This window comes from Pseudorasbora parva, chromosome 22 (genome assembly GCF_024679245.1).
Source record: "Pseudorasbora parva isolate DD20220531a chromosome 22, ASM2467924v1, whole genome shotgun sequence".
Classification (NCBI taxonomy): Eukaryota; Metazoa; Chordata; class Actinopteri; order Cypriniformes; family Gobionidae; genus Pseudorasbora; species Pseudorasbora parva.
Genome location: NC_090193.1, coordinates 25,107,025 through 25,121,051, shown reverse-complemented (window position 1 = coordinate 25,121,051; position 14,027 = coordinate 25,107,025). Strand labels below are relative to the sequence as shown.

General features: G+C 38.0%; 1 protein-coding gene across 1 annotated transcript in view; it reads right to left on the bottom strand.

Annotated features, from left to right (window-relative positions):
- The window catches only part of cntn2 (contactin 2), a 46,615-nt gene extending 42,987 nt beyond the window's left edge, over nt 1-3,628 (bottom strand). Inside the window, exon 1 of the mRNA XM_067431091.1 lies at nt 3,393-3,628. The gene's annotated coding sequence lies outside the window, so the exon portion shown is untranslated. The remainder of the gene's footprint in view (nt 1-3,392) is intronic.
- Between the last annotated feature and the right edge of the window lie 10,399 nt (nt 3,629-14,027).

Sequence of the window (14,027 nt, the reverse complement as noted above, 5' to 3'; positions counted from 1 at the left end):
TCGAGTGTTAAAACACGAAAGGCGAAGCTTGAATTTACGGTTATGTCCCTCTTTGGCTAATGTACTTTCAAGATGGAGGACCAACATGGCGACCGGCATTCGAACCCCTCACCCGTATGTATTTTCAATGGCATATTATAAACTTACGAGAATAATTTATTACTTGAAAGAAGTAAATATACATTAATGAGAACATATATTTTTAAAAGAAGTAAGTGTTTTTAGCTAAGAATAAACTAAAAAAGTTACACAGTGTAGCTTTAAGGGTATTTGACAAAGCATTTTATTTTCAGCAATGAGTCATTCAAACACGTCACAACATGAACAAATTAATCATGTGGACTAGCTATAAGTTTGCCCACTGCCCAGTTGCAGAAATAGGTTTATTGATCTGAGCTGAATCACAGTTCCTAACCTTGACATTCTAGCAGAAAAGCAGCATGGAAACCATTAGTCCTTTATAAAGCACAGAATCTGCCTCATTTCTTTACAGCATAAAATGTAGCCTATAGGAACAGATATGATTTAGACAGAGAACGATTCTACAAGTAGGGACTGGCTAATAAAGCTAATAAACCTCAACTCACCCAAAAAATCTGATAGGCCAGGCCAGATGCCACTCCAAAATGCAAAGCTTGAGCAGCTAGGTTAAAAATTTTAAGTATTTTAGGACTTTGAGGTTGTGCAATTAAAACTAAAAATATTATATTATATTGAACACAAACACAAAAAAGCACAAACGTTTTTCTGACTATTTTCTGTCTTTAAAGTTGCAATTTAAAAAAAAAAAGTGAGGAGCAATTCAATGGCCAAATATGATTGACATTTGTATAGAAACAATATTATTATTAATAATAATAATAAAAATAGAGCACCCTGCGTATTTGAGTAGACAAAATACACAATGTCAATTAGCATAATATTTTTCAAATAGTCAATGTGAAGTTCCTAATCTTGTTACAATAACAATACCATTTCAAAGTTTGGAGATTCTAAATGAATACTTTTATTTTGCACGGGTCCATTAAATTGATCAAAAGGGACATGAAAAACAATAATTATGTTACAAAAGATTAATATTTTAAATAAATGCTTTTTCATCAAAGAATCCTGCATCATGTTTTCCACAAAAATATTAAGCAACGCAACTGTTTTTAATTATTAATAATAATAAATGTTTCTTGAGCACAAAATCTACACATTAGAATGTAGAGTAATAATAAATTCAGATTATTAATATCAGATTATTTTAAATTATAATAATATTACTGTACTGTATATTTAGCCACATAAATGCAGCCTTGGGTAAGAGACTTTTGAACAGTAGTGCATGCATATATTAATTATTGTGGTTACATGTTCTGTGGCTACACATTTTGGAATATTTTGGGTATTAGAAAAGCACATTATGAATCGGATGTATTTTTTTTGCTATATTTTTAATGTGGGCCACACCGGTCAAAAAGATCTGTACACACCTCTGCCCGGCAGTATGAGTCTACTTGATCGCTCAACCTCATCTGCTTCTAAAAGATCTTGTGAATGTTTTATGAGGCTGGGTGGATATAGCACACGCCCTCATTCCAGTAGATTGTGAAGCTATATTTACATGAATTATTTTATAAAAAATTCTAGGTCATAAGTCTGTCAAAATCAGAGTCTGCCACATTCAGCACCATCGTGTCCAAGATCTACTTACGTTTTTTTCTCTCGCATTTTCGGCCGCACACCTGAGCACTCTGACGGGGCTGCTGCGGGCCAGCATTAGCAGTCCATGGTGTACTTTTCCACAGTGCTTCACTGAGCTTTAATTTGCTGGCACTGCTCGGTCTGTCACTATCAGGTTTAACCCCTGGCCATGACTGTCCCCAGCCTCCAAAGCGCCTATGAAATGCTCTCTGTCACCAATAAAATGGTCATTGACCATTTATATACTACCTGCATTGCTTTGCCCAAAGTACCTTGCCAGTTTTCAAAATGCAGCTGGACTAAAATCAAGATTCATTTACAATGTGAAAGACCGGTCAAGTTCAGTTTATGGTCATGCTTATTAGATCTAACTTAGATATTCTGGTGCTTTAGATGGCATGAAAGAGGCAGGCAGAGATCAAAGAGCTCAAAGCACTTACTGAGAATTCTGAGATTGAGATTCTCTAGTGAAGAACAAAACTCAAAGGGAAACCCACAGAAAAGAATGGTGCAAATGGGATTGAATCAGTTCTCAGTAGCAGGACAGCTTTTCTAAAGTGCTGCAGATTCAATTGATAAAAACCGGATAAAACCCCAACACATGAACGAGAATTTCATGCCATGAGGCTGAGTCAATGAACAAGGCGGTTAGTATTGGGGAATACTGACCTTGGTCAGCTTTTGTGTATGATCAGAATTCATGAACTAAAGCAGTTTGTTCATACTCGGTCTGCATTCTTTACATACAACATGTTGCTGAATATGACTGAATTGTAAATGCCTATATTATCATCCTTTAATTTATTATTTCAACTTCCTGCTAAATATTTCAAGGCTGCAGTACAATAATATCTCAACACAGAATTGAACATCTAGCCTAGTTTATTTTTTAAGTTAATTTCTGTAAAGAGACATGCCTAAAATGCTTGGCCATAAAAAGCTTCTGAACATTGTTAATAAAAAAATATATATTGTAGCCTATGATAGAAAATATCGTTATTGGATATTAGCTAAATTAAACTAAACCACATTCATAATTTAAAATTTAAACCATGTGTAACAACTTGCCCCAGTAATAACAACAATGTGACAAGGTGTCAGAAAGCAAAATACAAAACCACTGGCACACCACACATTTCTGTAATTGGACATTTTGCCTCAAAACTTCCATCTCCACGTTAGTTTTTAATTCAACACAGAGTTTCAGCGTTGCAATTGCCCCATATCTCCCTTATAATACACTTCTGGTATATAACAGACTTCCTCAAAGGGTAATTTAGGTTGATTTTGACCTGTAGTCTAGACATGTGTTTAAGGTACAAGACACATGCCTGTCTATCAGCCGCTATGATTTCAGTGAGGGTCGTCACTCCCGTGTAAACAAAACGCTGCCACTATCGGTTCTCACCAGTCCGCCACATTATTCTACAATAAACGTGTTTATTTCATAATGGCCTCCTAATAACTGCAGTATGACACAGATAACCGGAATATTACCAAATACAAATTCCGCTGGACTGTATTGCGCAATCCCTTTCAAATAAATGGTTTTAATAGGATGCTTCAATTCTCAGAGCAGACTATAAACACAACGCGTGTCGTCCTAAAATAGTCATCAAAACGCAAGAGAGCAATTTGAAGGCATTATAAATGATAATGTTAAATGAATCATTGCAGTTTAGTTTTTAAAAGCGCTTTCTTACCTTTGTAAAACAGCTTTAAATGAGGACGTGCTCTCTCTTCCTCCTCCAGTGACGCTGCTGATGCTGCGCGCTGCGTCAATAACGAGCACTGGCCTTTACTAATGTTACAATTTTTTCTCTCTCTCTTTAGCAAGCAACTGCAGCCTCCGTCGCAATAAGGATGTTGTCGTCTGCACGACACGATCCTTCTTTTCTCACTCTGTCTCTATATTCCTTTCATGATAGCCTAAATCATCCCCTCCCACTCCCCCTCAACTCTCTTTCGCTCTACCATCCTATCCCCTCCCTCTCACGCTATATTTGATTCAAATGAGGGAAAACGATGAATGCAAACCAAGTACATGAACCTTTTTTCTTCTAATAGACAGTGAAGGTACACAAAGAAGGTTTCCTCAAAGGAGGTAAAATGTGTACCCTTCCCCCACCAGTCCACACACAAATACACAACACACCCCTTCACACCTCTCTAATGAAACCCCAATGGCACAAACATGCACATGCTCAGATCTCAAGGAAACCCTGTTCAGTTTGTTATTTATTACCACCGCCACTGATTCATAAAGATGCTGAAAAATGTCTGAATAATCTTGCACAACACTGCTGCATACAAATACTTTTCTCTCTCTGAAAGTAGAACTGAATGTTCAAGCAAAACACAAAAGCCACAGAAAAGGCCTATTCATTTTAATCGAAAGGACACTGAAATTAGGTGTGTTTCTTTCGACAGAAAAATCACAAATAAGACTAAGATCAACCTGATCTGATTAGTAAAAAAAAATATTGTACGAGGTTATGATTTTGTGTATGATGTGATTCGTATAGGCAGTATGGTTGATTTGAATAATCCTTACAAAATTTAATTGAACAACTTAGTTTGCATAGTCTAATTGAATAATTAAATTATGTAAGGATTATTCAATTTGATGGAATTTTACTACAAATTGAAATGTGTAAATCTAAATAAAAGGCTTAATTTTGGCCTATAAGCACGCAGGTCCACCTCAACCCCAATTCCAAAACTATAAGCAAGCAGACCATACACAAATATAATTAGATCATAAGAGGTCCATTGTCAATAATGTTGCACTGTATGAATCAGATAAGTCACTTTTTAAACCAAGCTTGTACCCATTGCGAGATGTCTGTTTGGAAATATTTCATATTTATGCAAAACTCGTGATTCTTGACTGGATTTTGAGGGCAACATTTTGCAGAGCAATTTTGTTTGTTTGATTTGTTTTGTTTTTTCCATAAGTTGAAATAGTTACAAACTGCCATGAAAGTGTGTTGGTCACAATTGTTTAATGGAGAACTAATGTGCAGAAGCTTCTCAGAGGTTCTGAAAAAAAGATAATCTAATGGAGCATTGACAAGATCTCAACAGAGTCTAAAAACTTTGCCAATATCAATAATCTTAAAATAATGGTTCTTTATTGGCATCTATGTGAAGAAACTTTCCATTGCATAAATGTGCTTTATAAGAAAAAACCTTCTTTAGATTATTTAAATTTTCTTCACACTAAGAAAAAAACGTAACTGAAAGGCTCTTTGAGGAACCCAAAATGGTGGCATTGCTGTGAATAGACTGTTAACCTGAATAAATTGGCAAACCTCAAAAATAAATAGCTATAATATAACTTGCAGATTTTTAATTGCTCTACCTTTAAATTCTGAGTTAATTCATTCATATTTAACTTTAAATGATCATATAATCTCAACTTAATTATTTTTAGAAGTGTAAACTTAACTTATCTGTTCTCGAACTAAGCTCATTTTCCATTTGTTACCATGATGGTATTTTTAAATGATCAAACATTAAAGACGTGATATAAGAGTACCAGCAAGAATGAAAGGAAAGGTGTACAGGACAGTAATGAGACCAGCGATGTTGAATGGTTTGGAGACAGTTGCTCTGAGGAAAAGACGGGAGGAAGAGCTAGAGGTAGCAGATCAGGATCAGGAATGAGTACATCAGAAGGACAGCACATGTGAGATGTTTTGGAGACAAAGTTAGAGAGGCCAGGCTGAGATGGTTTGGACATGTTCAGACGAGGGAGAGTGAATGTATCAGTAAAAGGATGCTGAGGTTAGAACTCCCAGGCAGGAGGCCAAGAGGAAGACAAAAGAGGAGGTCTATGGATGTAGTGAAGGAGGACATGAAGGTAGTCGGTCTGAGAGAAGAGGATACAGAGGATAGGACTGGATTGAGGCAAATTATTCGCTGTGGCGACCCCTGAAGGGAACAGCCAAAAGAAAAAAAAGAAGAAACACTACTAAATCCCCAAAACTGTTTTGAAAAACATATTTTTTCTCCATTTTTTCTCCTTTTCTTCTCCATTTTGAGTGTCGTCAAAGCATGCTGGTAAAAGAAATCCCAGCCCAGTTTCACCTAAATTTAGGTTTGTCTAAATTAACAGATACAAGTTCATAAAACTCAAAACAATGAAACAATTAAAATAATTTGAAAGGTGTTAGTTTTGTGAACTAAAAAAAAAGTTCTACCAGAAAGATTCGGAAGCCAGATGAATTGCAAAAAGTAACAAATGTATTGATAGTCCAGCAAGTATGATAATTAGAGTTCTTTGGCGTCCATAGCTTTCGTTTTGAGGGTAATGGACTCTGCATATCCTGCCTGAAGATGAAGGCAGGGGCGCAGCTGACCCCTGGGAGGTATATCCTGGGGGTGGTGGGGAGGTTGGAGGTAACTGTCAAAATCAGCATCTGCGAACTCAGACATTCTCTGTGGATTAGGATGTGATTGGTTAGGTCTGAAAGTGACACGTGACATAACATTAAATCTTCCTGGCAGAACTTGCGCTAAAGCTTTCATTTCTCAATACTTTTTTAACAAGTTGGCTCTACTCAAACCAATTATTTATTTTGAGCATTAGGGTTTACATATCTCAATACAAAGCCCAAATTATATATTCATTTAGTTCAAGACTTTAATATGTAAACATTTGTTTCAAATTCCTATCCTCTGGAGGAATTAAAGGGGAAACATCGGAAAAAGTGATACTTTCATGAAACATTACTGAGTTAATGCTAATGAGCAAATAAAAGAGCAGCATCCAATTCTCCTTTGAGAGTTTCTTCACCTTTTTATTGGTAATACTTGTAATCTAAAAAAAAGAAGAAAAAAAAGAAAGAAAAATGAAATAAAAACACATGGAAAGATTTATGGCCATGAATCGTTTGAAGAGCTTTTGTTTTGGCTTGATACTCAACACTTAAGACTGAAAAGCCAAATGTAGAATATCATTCATTTGAGTAAATGCCAAAGGATGTTTTCTTTAGAAAAGAACAAATATATACAGCATATCAATATGACATCCATTTTCTTTTTTTATAATTGGTTTTGAAAAATTGGACACTAGAGCACAAATATACAGACATAATTTGATTAAAAACAGTTTCAGGCAAAAGTTGCTCAATGGCTTAATCCAGTAATAAACTAATCTTGAAATTGAAGTTCAGATGCCCCTGTGAAGGAGAGAGAAAACACAAAATGCAATGAGAGATGTTTGGCAGAGATGAAGACGAAGAGATTTGTTAATTGATTGTGTTGTCTCAGCATGAAGTCATGAAAGGAGAGATTAAATATCTGTCAGGCCGTGGCAAATGATGCTGGAGCATGATGGTTTTAAATGAATTTATTCTACAAGATTCCAGGAAGTTCCAGACTCCTCATTCTCCCCTGGCTCTCTTGTACACGGACAAGAGGATGCGATCATTTTTCAGTGCCCTTGTCCCCTGGGACCGGCACTGGCCGTCTAAGCTGGACCTCGTCAGGCTGGTATAAGAGCCTCTGATTGACTGCATGCGCTGGTCCCTGCTGTCGTATTAATTTTCATTTTGACTGCTGGAGCCTCTACAAATCTCATCAATGCTGTCATGGACTGTGCATGTGATTCAGACATTGAGCCCGTGTGTGTGTTTGCCTGCTTGATGTGATACGTATTCTGATTCTCTTTGTTCAGGCCATGTAATGAATAGCTATTGATGTCAGGAGAAAACCTGTCACTCCATGTGTGTTTACGTGTTGCTGAAAAAACTGAAAAGGCGGAGATCTCAATGGCCATTTGCCAAAAAGAGAACTTGAGTAAAACACTAGGACTATATTGAGACTATAAAGACTGTATATTGTCTTAAAGATGCACAAACAATTTTTTTTTTCACTTTAAAAAAGTTTTAGAATAGTAGATACCAATTTGGTTAATTTTATTAAATAATTAAGATAATCAGTTTTTATTGAAATCACGTGACTGGCCAAATGCTACTCCCTTTTTTGGACAATTTATTTAATATTTTAACTATATATTATGCCTATACAAATACACACTAATTTATATTATATAAAAATATATTTTTTTTAATCTTAAATGGGTGGTTGATTATGACAACTTTTTTAACTTTAGTTAGTGTGTAATGTTGTTGTTTGTGCATAAACAACATCTGCAAAGTTACAACGCTCAAAGTTCAAAGAAAAGGGAGATATTTTCTTTTTTAGAAATTGCTTAAGGACTACAACAAACGGCTGTTAGGGTCTATAAAAAGCGCTTTTCTCAATGCATGGAGCTAGAATAAAACTTTTTTTTTTGCTTAAAGGAAGAGGGTCAGCTCTTTCTTTTGATAAATTGCATGCTCAGATATGGTCTATACAATTTTGGTGAAAATGGTCAAAAACCACTGCGGTGGCTGGCAACTTTTTTTTTTAAATGTTGGTGGAGAGTGGGTACTGCTCTCCGCCGTAAAATGTGCAGCACAGAGAATCTAATGTTCAGGAAGGGTTTTATAGGGTTAGTGATGTCACTAACCCACGAAAATCACATTTTTGTGAAATACTACATCCAGATCAGATTGAGAGTGATGATCAGATGGAGTAGATCGAGTCCATCAACACCCCTAATGCTTGCACAGTCCTGTAGCTCGTCCTGGGCCCACATTTCATTCAGTATAGATAGTTTTGATTTATATGATGTTTAATGTTGATGATCACATTATGTTACATATGCATGTGCTTACGATTGCTTTTTTTACTGAGTCTTCCTCACGTGTGTTTTGATTGGGAGATTCTATACTAATTCAGAATGTAATAGCGCCCCCTAGTCTATCAGTAAAAACACGGAAACCCAGAAAAATTCTGTGTTTGGCCCGGAATCGTTTTAAAATCAGGAAAGAGTTAAAAGCAGAAGCTGTTGTTCATAGGCCACAACCTGTAAGTAGTTTTTTTTTACTTTGTTGATGTGTTTTCCATGAATAGTTTCTATCGTTATTTTCATGCTGTAGCAAGGACGTTAACAAAAGGAAACTCTGTTTGGCTCCTCTAGCTAGTTACCTAATTGCTAATTCAAATTTATCCGACAAACACCTACAAAGCTATTTTTAATACCACTAGCAAACTTCGATTGTTAGTGTTTGTTGGCGTTTAAGTGATCCGTGTAAATGCAGGCATGCTAAACATGGTTGTGTGTTTGATATGACCACTGTAATAAATCCATGGTTAGTCTTCGTAATGGTCTCATCATTCTGACGACAGATATTTGGCCACACTCATTTATTAAGACAAAACTAACAGTGCTATGGAGTTAGTAGCGATCACTAAAGATCCAGTCTGTAATCAAATAATCCCTAGTAACTCTACAGTCCCTGACAAAAGTCTTGTCGCTTGTGTGCAAATTTACCTAAAGTGCCGCTGAAACATATTTCTAATCAAGATTTTTTTTACAAGAAATGGCTCATTTTAATCCCACCAGCTTTTGTGATAATGTTTCAGTGAAAAACTAAACTTTCAAAAAGTATTCTAATATTCACAGCTTGGTAAAGCCCATTGAGTCAATTTTTGCAAAGACATAAGTGTTATCACCTTGTCATATGAGCTTCACCTGTGACTAATAATGGATCAATTAGGTCTCAAGTGTGTATAAAAAGAACCCCAGTACACTAGACCTTCACATCAACAGCAACTAGACCTCTGCAAACATGCCTAAGATTCACCCTGAGACTAAAGTTTTGATTATCAAGAGGCTGAAGACCAGATCCACTGCTGATGTGGCAGACACCTTCAATGTGTCTCAGCGTCAAGTACAGAGGATTAAAAAAAGATTTGAAGAGACTAGAGACGTTTTTGACAAGCCCAGGTCAGGCAGACCCCACAAGACAACTGCTCGAGAGGACCGTTTGTTGGCTTGAAAATCCAAGGCCAGCCCCTTTTCCACTGCAGCAGAGCTCCACAAGACCTGGTCACCTGAAGTCCCTGTGTCAACCAGAACAGTTTGTCGGATTCTGTCTCGAAATGGCCTCCATGGTCGAATCAGTGCCCAGAAGCCAGCACTAAACAAAAGACAATTGAAAAACCGTGTGGCATTTGCCAAGGCCCACAGCCTGCTAAAAGGATGGACGCAGGAAAAGTGGCAGAAGGTGGATTTTTCAGATGAATCTGTTCTGTTAAATTACACCACAGTCGCCGCAAATATTGCAGGAGACCTACTGGTGCCCGAATGGATCTGAGATTCACCCAGAAAACAGTGAAGTTTGGTGGCGGAAAAATCATGGTCTGGGGTTACATCCAGTATGGGGGTGTGCGAGAGATCTGCAGGGTGGAAGGCAACATCAATAGTCTAAAATACCAAGAAATCTTAGCTACTTCTTATATTCCCAACCATAAAAGAGGCCAAATTCTGCAGCAGGACGGTGCTCCATCGCAAACTTCCATCTCCACATCAAAGTTCCTCAAGGCGAAGAAGATCAAGATGCTCCAGGATTGGCCAGCCCAGTCACCAGACATGAATTGAGCATATGTGGGGTAGGATGAAAGAGGACGCATGGAAGATAAATCAATAAATAAATCAATAAATTGTATAAATTGTATGAATCCTTGCCAAACCGCATAGATGCAGTCCTTCAAGCTCATGGAAGTCATACAAGATATTAAATTTGAATCTCACAGCACCACAACTTAATTTGCTGACATATTTTTGTATTTGCAGTAAATTTGTTCAATTTCTGTATAGGCGACAAAACTTTTGTCTTGCCAAAATTTGACCTTTCTGTCTTGATTAAATGATAAATATTTTTTCTGTGAAAATTATTTATTTCAGTGCATTAAACATCATTTGGGGGAGGTTTAGCTTTTCATATGAGCTATTTGTAACACCAATTTATTAATTAAAAGTCAGGTTAATATCAGGTATTTCTAGAAAATAGATAAGCGACAAGACTTTTGTCAGGGACTGTACATTGGTCAAGTGTTCTAGTCGTGTCCTGTTGTGTCTTGTCTTGTATATCAAAAGTTAACATAAACAGTAGTAGCATTTACAAATAACAGCATATCTTACAAATTATGAGACAATTACAAATAAATAATAAAAAAACGCCCTCTATCAGCCGTTCTTATGCAGGTTCTGCTCGATCCTCTTTACTAATATTATCTGGGTCTGATTCAGGCTCAAATTGATAAGGCAATATTGATGCCATTTGTTTATTACAGTACATTTATTCATTACTTTGAGGGAACCTTGCCAGAACGTTTTGAGGACGTTCCCTATTAGCTGGGCTTTTGGCGCATGGAACATTAAATTAATCATGGGTTACAAATAGCTGCAATTGCACTGAAAATATTTTCTTTGCCATGATACGTTAACTCAGTATGCATCTGCAACATAAAAAAAGCACTTACAAAGCATGTCAACTACATGACCTGAATATTATGCTGATAATGTTTCTGTCTGGTCATTCCAGGTTTACTGTATCAGCTGGCTCCAAACCCTCTGTAGGCGAGCTGAGCTCCATCTGTTGCTTTCAGAAGGATCAATAGTTGTGATTTCTAATGATGTCTAAAAGCTCTAGGTAACTTGAGCATTCTGCCCAAAGCCCCACTGCCTTCAACTGCCACTGAAGAACAACCCTTGTGCCCATGCAGAGGTCACCCAATCTCTCTTCTGGACTGATTAAATGCACAGTTCTAATTAGGTTGTAATATACAGTACATTGTCATGTCCACATCATGGATGTCTTAGTTAAAATATAAATTATATCATTTTATTTCAGTGCCACAATCAAGTGAGTATGGGCATTCAATTTTAATGATTTTCTCCCAGTATACTCCTAATTTTCAAGTGCAGGCCTGTGTTCTGTTATGGACTCATATTTTGATATTCTGTTTTGTTTCCTTTAGTTCCTGTTTCCCTCCGGTGTTTAGTTTCGATTTCCATAGTTACTTCCCCGTTTGTACCCATGGCTTTGTATTATTATTATCTGTGTATCGTTATGGTTGCTTGCCATGAATAAGCCATGAATTTCAGTTTAGTTTTTTTGTCAGTTCTCATTTATGGATATAGTGGTTTTGTGATAGGTGTGTTCAACTTGAAGCAGCACTGTGTAGACAAATCGATATGTGACATCAAAGTACAGTGAGAGTGAATAAAATGCATACGGAGCCGTCTACTCTCTCCCTCTCACGTTATAGGCTACTTTGGCTACTTTCACACTCTCAGTCCAAATCCGATTTTTTTTTGTAGCCTGGCTCTGACCCTCCTACGTACTTTCGCTCAAATGTAATATCTTTTCAGACGGTTCTTTCTGTCTGGGATTGCGGTATATTTTCTGGTTTTCTCCGGTCAAATTTTAACTGGTTCAGTCAGCGAACAGGGGGAGTGGTTGAGAACGATGACGTTGATGTCATGCGATAGTTTGAGATGATATACTTTACGACCAAACGTTAGCGATTGGTTATTGCAGATCCAGAGTGGCTCTGGACAGATCCAATAGTTTTAAACTTCAACAGAGTACCCGCCTTCAAGGAAGTTAACGCTTGTCAGAGTGGCCAGACTCTCTGTACAAATGAAATGTATGATAGTCTGGAAGAACCAGGGTCTATTATTTGTGCATCTGATTGGAAATATTAGAAATATTTCCATCCAAATTTGTAAATTTAACATATGAGCCAAGTTGAACTATTGCATAAAACATTAGCATGCACTTTTACACAGTTTCCATCCAGTGAGCAAAAGAGAAAAAAACGATCACTTCCTGATAAACTAGCGCTAAAATGGAAGTTGCTGCACCTCCCCAAACGGACGAAGCATTTTTACTTGATGCGCTTGCTATTTTAAAAACTACAGGGGGCGACTCTGAGTAATTGTCTCCTAAATCATCAGGAATCAGCGGTGAGAAGAAGGTATGTGACATGATGACATGATTTCTGTACTCGTCACCAAAAACAAAATAAGAAAAGTTAAAGTGTAAAACCAAGTAAACCTTGAGATTATTACTTGTGACAGTAGAGCAAAACATATGGATATGAGAACATAGCTATTCAACTAAATTACCAATCTCTTATACAAATCTCTTAATTTTTACATATAATTTCACTAAACATTTAGTTTCATGAACATTTCATGAAAAACATGGAAATGTATTCATTAAAAGGGCTTATTTCTGCTATTGTAGGCTAAATGTAAACTAATTTAGACACTCAACACACACGACCGCCCACACCGCGATTACGTCAGTCGTGTAAATTAATAATTTAAAGAAATGTTTCCTTTCTCTAATTCCTGTTGATTTTCTCACCAGTGTGCAAACAATCAAGTCAGCAATCAAGTCTGACATATCCTTTTATTAAAAAAGCCCTTAAATGACACAAACAAGCTCGTTTTTTGTGAGTTACAGATTACGAAATAGCACAGTCTGGAGACCTGAATGTTTGTGTTCCCATTCAGTCGGTCACTCTCGACGCCACGTCGGAGTACCGACGAATAGGAATCTCGCTTGCGAGAGCCAATCTACTTCGAGTCTAACTAAACGAGCCAATGCACATTGGCATGCAATGATTGCACCAGGTGCTCATGCCACGCCACGCGGGTATAAATGAGACACAGGTGATTGCATCAAATTATCCTTTTGCTTCGGAGCCGAGTGGTATAGGGTTATGCCAGATATCACTCCTCACTTCGCAGTTCGACTGAGAAAGAGCCTGCCTTTTGGAAGAGATCTCTTCGGTCGGTGTTGGTGTGACAACACAGCAGCGGGTCGTGTGTTCTTCGGATCTTCTCTCTTCGTTGTCCATAAGAGCAACCACAAGGGCTGTTTTCACAGCTGGTACGGTGCGCTAGGTGGAGAGCGCTATTGGGGACGCTTAGGACGCTGTTGAAGGCGTCCTGTGAGAGAGAGCGCGCACGACAGGCTGCACTACATTCCTGTCTGTGTTGCCGCGGCCCCACCCCCTGCGTGTTTCAGCACCAAGGAGAGCATCATTCTAAAAGAGCAACACAGATAGAGCTTGCGTCTTTTTAAAGATGACATTCTATCTGTGTGTTTCTGGGTGCGGTGGTTTCATTTCACCGCGGGATGGTCATCAGTGCTGTATCTCGTGTTTGGTCTTGCAGCACGCTCAGGCAGCGCTGATGGATGACTCATGTTCTTACTGCGGGAACATGACCATCTCGGAGTTGCGGTCGCGGCTCCGTCTTGCAAAAGGCCGATTTGAGGGTGACGGCGAGCGCGCTTCCTCCAGGGAACCAACCCGCGGGGAATCCTCACTCCTCCCTCGCTCCGCAGCCAGTAGAGCTGCCGTTGGAACGAGGTGGGCCGTCCTCGAGATGCGCACCACCCGTATCCTTCGGGGCTCCCCGC